This window comes from Dendrobates tinctorius, unplaced genomic scaffold, assembly GCF_039654945.1.
Source record: "Dendrobates tinctorius isolate UK_male_01 unplaced genomic scaffold, ASM3965494v1 ptg000030l, whole genome shotgun sequence".
NCBI lineage: Eukaryota > Metazoa > Chordata > Amphibia > Anura > Dendrobatidae > Dendrobates > Dendrobates tinctorius.
The window spans coordinates 50,768,220-50,776,682 of NW_027361698.1; positions in this window are offsets into that span (position 1 = coordinate 50,768,220).

The following is an 8,463-nucleotide window of genomic DNA, read 5'->3' on the forward strand; positions in this document are numbered from 1 at the left end:
ACATTGGTTGTCATTTATGTAAAGTGCTGCGGAATATGTCGGCGCTATAGAAATAAAATTTTATTATTATTATTATTATTATTATTATTATTATTATTTTACATAATATTTCTGGGACCCTGACAAAATAAAAACAAAAAACACTTAGCTTTCAACCTCATTCAAAAATTCGAATTAGATATATTTATTTAAATCTTTTTTTTATCATGTAAGACCTTATTCAGACATATGTTTCATATACATGTTTACTCTGGATTTTTCAGGTCCTAGAGCATTATTTTTAAAGTCTCTAAAAAGTGAAAGCTGACATTTCAACTAAGCACTGATGAAAATCTAATCAAAAACTCTCATTAAAATTGCCTCATCTTTTATGCACAAGAAGAATCACTGACATTTGAATAAGGTATTATCTGGAGTAATAGGATTCCTTGCACAAGGGAACGAATATTTGGTAAAGGGAAAATTCTATCAGAAATCAGGAATAGGGATGAGCGATATTGCCCAATATTGTATCGGAATTCCGATTTCCGATATTGAAAAAATATCGGATATTGGAATTTTTGATTTCCGATATCAATGCAAGTCAATGGGAGAAAAAAATCGGAATTACAAAATGACCACTACAGTGCTATATAATGGATAAAATGGAGGGGAAACACCTCAGGATAATGGGGAAGGAGTTTGTAGAGGCAGAGGAGCAAAAAAATTGCTGGAAAAATGCACAGAGCGAAAGCTGTAGCAGGAAAACATCTTCTTAACAGCTGTGTTTTTTCTTTGGGTTAGGATTAGTTGGGGTAGGGTTAGGGTTTATGGTAAGTAGGGTAAGGTTTAGGGTAAGGGTTAGGGATAGTTAGGGTTAGGGTTAGTGATTTTACATTATTACATTAAAACTGCCGGTGGTGGAGTCAATATGCCCTTTGACTGACATGTGTCCGCATTCAGCTCACCTTGCTTTGCAGGGAGTTTCCAGGAGCACCATGTGGAGGAATGGATGCACTCCCTTTAAACCATGCTTAGTCTTCTTCTGCTGATTATATTACTGTTATTCAATAATTCTGCATATTGATATTCTGTTTTTAGTTAATGTACATCTGCTCCTACTGCTTCCTAAACCTCTGTCTGCTATTGGCTGGTCGCAGAATGTCCCAAACCAAGAGGAAATATGCAGAAGTAACAGTAGGCACAGGAACTTGAGAGAACCAGCTGGTGAGTTTGGAACCCGTATAGGCAGCAGAAATCAGCATAAGAGCCAATGAACTAACGGGCACCAGCTGACGTTACCGGAGGCCGATAACTAAGCAGGAGTTAACCTGTGCCAGAATGCACTACCAAGGACCAGCAGACGTTACTGGAACTCGGATACCACAAACGAGGGACCTAAGCCATTGACTCTACTGAGAACCAGCTGACGTTACTGGAACCCAGATAAGCTGCAGAAGGTAAAAGTGCCAGTGGCTGTACTGGGCAACAGCTTGCATTACTGTATCCCCGATACCACAATGTAGTAGTGACATAAGCCAAAAGCACTGCAGAGAAGCCCAAAAAACCCCCACAAAGACGCAAATTCAAGAGCAAAAAGACAGGAGTCTGGGGACATCTCCATCTGTCTTCTTGTCTTGGGTCTTCTGCATCTGTCTTTCTGTCTTGGGTCTTCTGCATCTGTCTTTCTGTCTTGGGTCTTCTGCATCTGTCTTCTTGTCTTGGGTCTTCTACCGGAGTAATGTCTTCTCGGCAGAAGGTGCAAGAGCCACATTTGCCCCCGCAACCCGGACACAGTCTTCTTTATTCCGCAGTCGCAGTAGGGGAGGAGGAGGGCCTACTGGCACTGTCGAGACAAGCCTTGAGCGCCAGGTCCCGGAGTCCACATAGGGGGCTCCTACACTGCGGACACCACGGAAAACAGCAAACTGAGCCAGAATGATATACGGCGGGGGCGTGGAACAGTGCGGCGGACACAACCGTGTAACGGCGAGCGTTGTCAAAACACGGTTTGGAGCAAGAGGTACCCGTGCCCTTGGGCACTCTCGAGAACCAGCTGGCGATGCTGGAACTCGGTTTACCCCTCGGGGGAGGCACCTGTTTCCACACTTCACTGCCATGAAACAGCCGGCGTGGCTGGATCCCGCCTCTTGTGCTTCTGCCTATAGGTGTTTGGCATCTGTCTTCCTTTTTTTCCACTTTGGTCTAACGAGGTACAGCTGGTGTTACTGTTGCCCAGAAACACAGCATGGCAGTCACGGAAATGGGCACTAGCTGGCGGTACTAGAGCCCAGAAACACGGCATGCTGTGAAATCAGCAGTCACGGAAATGGGCACTTGCTGGTGGGACTAGAGCCCATGGAAAACAGTATGAGGTGAAAGAGTCAGTCACATAACCAGGAGGTAGATGATGGTAGTAGAGGCCAGAGCACTGGCATAACAGATGACACTGTGTGCAACATAGGCACATGACAGAGCATGCATACTGCTACCAACCATGCATGTAACCTGTCTACTCTGGCCCAGGGCAGCAAAAGTCACCAGAAATCCAGGCCTGGTTCATTTTTAGAAATGTAAGCCGGTCCACATTTGCAGTGGATAGTCTGGTATGTTGGTCTGTTAGTACATTGCCAGCTGCACTAAAGACACGTTCAGAAATCACACTGGCACCAGGACAAGCCAGGACCTCCAAGACATACTGGCTAAGCTCTGGCCACGTATCCAACTTGGAGACCCAAAACTCGAAGGGGCAGATCCATCCTGAAGCACACTGACAGGGGTGGAGAGGTATTGTGCCACCATGTCACGGTAACGTTGCCTCCTAGTGCATTGCACTGTCTGTGCTGATGGTGCCCAAACTGTTTGCGGGTTCAGGAACCATTGGAACAGGTTGGGTATACTGAACCTGTCAGCAGATGTACTGCTCCTCATCCTCCTCACTTGCTGTGTCCTTCCTGGACCTTTGTGAGGCACCCACAGAGCTTTGTACCAACCAGGCTGATGAAGATTGCCTGGTTGGTGCAAGTGTCTCATCATACTCCTCCTCCTCCAGAGAAACCTCATCCCTTAGTCCTTTAAGTGATGATTCTATAAGGCATATAAGGGGAATATGATCACTGTTGTGGAGCTAGTTCTCAACCAACCCAAACACCACAAAATGGCATGTTAAATAAAAATTAATTTTCATTAAACAACATTAAAAAATAACACAAAGAAAAGGTACTGGAAAACATAATAATGAGGGACACACACCGTAGGAATCCACCAAAATACAATAACCAGATTTTAGTCTACAATAGGCTGCTGAGGAATTGGATTTACTGCTGAATAACAATTAGTATACCTGCAACCCTGAACATAAATAAGTTACTGCTAAAGTGCTCCATTGTGTTCAGGAAATATTGCAGCTTAATCCCCTTAATGAGACAACAGCATTGTTGATGTGACTACATACAATTCAGATAATAATCAAAGCCAAAATCAGCATACCAAAGATCAGGTTGGTGGAATTCCCCAGACGTCCCTCTGCCCCGATGCGCGTTTCGCACTGCTTCTTCGGGAGGCGTCAATTATTATTATATAAGGGGAATAGTCAGGCTGAGTAGGGCAGCATCTGCACTCACCATCAGAGTGGAGTCCTCGAAGCACTTCAAAATGGTGCATATGTCCTTGATGGATGCCCACTCTGTGGTTGTAAAGTGGGAGGGCTGAGATGTGTGTTGCCTACTTTGCGCCTGCTGCAGCTGCAACTTCATAATTGCAGGTTGCTGCTCACACAACCTCCGCAGCATATGCAAAGTCGAATTCCACCTGGTGGGGAGGTCAACAATGATGTGGTGCTCTGGCAGGCCCAATCTGTGCTGCATGGCTGAAAGGCGCGATGCAGCCATGCTTGAACGCTGCAAATGAGAGCACTCATATCTGACTTTGTACAGCAGCTTCTCAAGGTCAGGATAGTTCCTAAGGAAACTCTGCACCACCAATCTTAGGACATGGGCAAGGCATGGAATGTGAGTCAGACCACCTAGGCCCAGAGGCGCGACCAGGTTTCGGCCATTGTCACCCACCACCATACTTGGCTGGAGGTTGAGCGGCGCAAGCCACATGTCGCTCTGCTCCTTGAGCGTGTTCCACAGCTTGGTTGCGGTGTGGCTAACATCACCCAGATAAACCAATTTCAACACGGCCTGTTGATGTTTGGCCGATGCAGTGCTGAAATCGGTTGTTGTGGTACGTCTGGGTGCAGGCGAGTCTGACGAGGAGTATGAGGAAGAGTCAATTTGTACGGAGGAGAGGCCTGCAATCCGTGGCGTTGGCAGGACCCGCGCACTTGCACTGTCTACTTCAGTTCCAGGCTCAACTACATTTACCCAATGGGTGGTGACAGAAATGTAGCATCCCTGGCCATGCTGACTGGTCCACGCGTCGGTGGTCAGGTGGACCTTGCTACTAACTGCATTTTGTAGCGCATGCTTAATTTTATGCTCCACATGCTGTTGTAGGGAGGGGACAGCTTGCCTGATGAAGTAGAAGTGGCTGGGAACGCTGTATTGTGGGATTGCAAACCCCAACATATCGATAAAGGCTGGCTTGCTCACCAGCCAGAATGGTAGTATTTCCACTGCAAGCAGTTTGGCAATGCGAGAATTCATGCCCTGTGCTCGTGGGTGGTTTGCCGAGTACGGGCGCCTTTTCTCCCACACCTGTGTGACAGATGGCTGCACACTGGATTGGGAGTGTGAGGATGCCACCTATTGGGATGCTGATGCTGACGAAGTACAGACAGTGTGCCACCGTACAACACTGCCTGCAAATGCACCCTGGCATTCTGGCGAGGAAGCGGGAGCAGCTGTTTGCGAGCTGGAGTAAGAGGTGACCGCTGTGGCTGAAGAGGTGGAAGGTGGGGAACCAGCTGCAGGTGGCAAATCATCTTGGGTGTGATGCTGCCACTCCACAGGGTGCCTCTTCCTGACATGCGTCAACATATTGGTGGTATTAAGGTTGCTGACCTTCTTCCCTCTCTGCACAGTTTGTCGACAAAGCTTTCATCTGACTACTGTAACGTCATCTGCAACTTGGTCGAAAAAGGCCCATGCACCACAACTCTTGGGCGCACCCCTTGTATTCTTTAAAAGAGCCCAGCTCCTAATGGGTGCGGAAGTTGAGGGAGCCGACAACCAATTTTTCCCTCTTCCTCTCCCACGTGGATGGCCACGCTGCGCCACACCTGCAAGCTCTTCCTCTGAGCTATCCCCACTTGCTTGCTGCCCCTCAGCATGCCATGATGGGTCAAGGACCTCGTCATCCAATACACTTTCATCAGCAGAAACTGGCAGCTGAGTTTCATCATCATCTGCTGACTGGGGTCTGGTCACTGTGGGCACTGGCCCACCCTCCACTTCTTCCTCAGACGGACACAGTGGTTGCGCATCTGTGCACACTACCTCTTCTTCAGCTGCAGGAATGCTGTCTGGCTGGCACACAGATTCCAAGCCAACAGATTCTGAGAAGAGGATTAAGGTTGGCTCCTGGCCCTCTGAATGTCTGGGCAATTTAGTGGGCGGTGAAGAAGCAGATGGGTGCTGCTCTTCAGTGGCCTGACCCGATGTGATGGAGAGGTCCAGGGAGGATGCTGCGCTCATTGAGGTGGATTCCTCAGCTGCCATCCAACCAACAACGGTTTCTACTTGATCCTCTCTTATCAGCCTATGGCCCTGCGCTCCTAACAAGCTGCGCATAAATGACTGCTGCCGGGTGAAAGTAGGTGCTGTGTGACTTGGGCCTGCTGCTTGCTCTGGATGTGCACCATGTCTAGCTGCTGATGCACCTCTTCCGCGGCCGCCGCGGGGACGTCCCTTACTCCTTGCCTTCTTCATATCTATCGATGGATTCAGAATGGCAAGAAAGTAATTATTAGGAATTAGTGTGCTTATTCCTGTAGGACTACAAACAGGTATAAAAAACACTAATGGCACTGTATGATGATGGTGTGTCTGCTACACTTTATTTGAATCTAGTGTGGCCTACACAAAGAGTAACGTGTGTTTGTGGTATGTGTGTACACGTTACGGTCGGATGTCACAGCGCAGTAAATGGCACTGCTGTGATACCAAAAAAAAAAGGATTCTCCGGGACTGGGCCAGGTGCTGTGTGGCACCAGCCACAGAGGTTGTTTGGGTCCCTCACAGGACAATCCCTATATAGTGTTTAACTTTTAGGAAAAAATAGGGGAAGGGGATTTAAGGGATGAAAAGAAAAGGCAGTGAGACACTGCAGCAAGAGGAGCTGCAGCAGCTGCAGTGAATGTACTCTGCACTGTCTCACTAAGCACCTCACTGAGAGCCTGCACAGCACAACAAATGAAACTGAGCGGGGTCAGTGAGGAAAAAGACTGCTTCTGTAACATGCAGGGGCTGCTACAGTTGCTGAAAAACAATTTCTATTGCTATTAGATCCAAGATCTCTCCCTATCTCCAACAGCAACCTATCCCTATCTGCTTTCACAGTAGAGTCAGGCTAAAATGGCAGGTGCAGCCTTTTATACTGCCTGATCACACCACCCAGCCAGCCAATCGCAGCGCAGCCCCTAGCTAGCAAGTTTGGACGCCTCCTACCAAGCTTAGGGGAGTTACACAATGTTGTCAGCAATTCTTCAGCTCCTGACCTGATTGGATCCACGGAATGCTCAGAGGCTGAAGGATTATAGGATTTCCGATGTGAAAAATTTTGGAATCGGAAATCGGAATTCCGATATCGCAAATCTCGGGCCGATTTCCGATATTTCAATATCGGAAAGCTCATCCCTAATCAGGAATAGTATTTAAGTGACAGCAAGCATGAAATCTAATATATAAAGCTCAATGTATGTATGTACAGTGGCATGCAAAAGTTTAGGCACCCCTGGTCAAAATTACTGTTATTGTGAACAGTTTAGCAAGTTGAAGACAAAATGATCTCAAAAAGGCCTAAAGTTAAAGATGACACATTTGTTTTGTATTTTAGGCTAAAAAGTAATACACATTGTAATTTTTTCACATTTTAAGAATTACAAAAAGAAAAATGGTCCGATGCTAAAGTTTGGGCACCTTTGGAGATTTGTGTGCTCAGATAACTTTGACCAAGGTTTCAGACCTTAATTAGGCTTTAAGGGATATGGCTTGTTCACCCTCAATGTTAGGAAAGGCCAGCTGATGCAGATTCCACAGGTTTAGAAACACATAGCCTCCTCTAACCTTGTGCGAAAAAACAGCCACCATGGGTTCTTTTAAGCAGCTGCCTAGCACTCTGAAAATGAAAATGGTGGAGGCCCACAAAGCAGGAGAAGGCTATAAGAAGATAGCAAAGCGTTTTCAAGTTGTCCTTTCCTCAGTTCAATATGTAATTCAGAAATAGCAGTTTACAGGAACAGATCAAGATAAGGTCTGGAAGGCCAAGCAAAATTTCAGAGAGAGCTGCTTGTAGGATTGCTAGAAAGGCATATCAGAACCCCCACTTGACTGCAAAAGACCTTCAGAAAGATTTAGCAGATTCTGGAGTTGTGGTAATTGTTCTACTGTTCAGAGAAACCTTATCAAATATGGCCTTCATGGAAGAGTCAACAGAAGAAAACCTCTCCTGCACCCTCACCATAAAATTTAGCATCAGAGGTATGCAAAAGAACATCTAAACAAGCTCAATGCATTTTAGAAACAAGTCCTGTGAATCGTTGAAGTTAAAATAAAACTCTTTGGTCGCAATGATCAAAGGTATGTGCAGAGAAAAAATTGCATAGAATTTCAGGAAAAGAACATCTCTCCAAATATTAAGCATGGGGATTGATCAATCATGCTTGGGAGTAGAGTTGAGCGAAATGGGTCGAAAAATTTCAAAAGTCGCCGACTTTTGGCAAAGTCGGGTTTCATGAAACGAAACCCGACCCTAGGATGAGGTCGGCCACGAGGTCGGCGACTTACGCGCCAAAGTCGCGTTTCAAAAGTTTGTTTTGCGCTCTTTTTCAGCCAATCAGGATCCACGGACACTGTGGGCAACGTGATGACATAGGCAGGGGTCACCACCATCTTTCAGAAGGGCATGCAAGTGATTGGCTTGCTTTGGTGGGCGTCACAGGGGGTATAAAAGGGCGTGCACGCTGACCGCCATCTTACTTCTGCCGATCTCAGTATAGGGAGAGGTTGCTGCTGATTCTGTAGGGAGAGCGCTAGGCAGGGAAGAAGACAAAAAAACTGCTTCTGCTGCTAGCGATTTGGCCTGCACAACACACCAGTCACTGTGTGTGCAGTGCAAGGGGAGGCTATATAGTGGTGTATCAGTGGTGTTGGTTGTTGGGCTGCCTTCTAAGGCTTCCTGACATTCCTGCATTGCTGTTTACCCACTGCTCCGCAAACTGCTTTTATAAAAGCAATCCCAATTTTTTTTTTTGTCCTGCTGAGAAGAAAAAAAAACTGCTTCTGCTGCTAGCAATTTGGCCTGCACAACACACCAGTC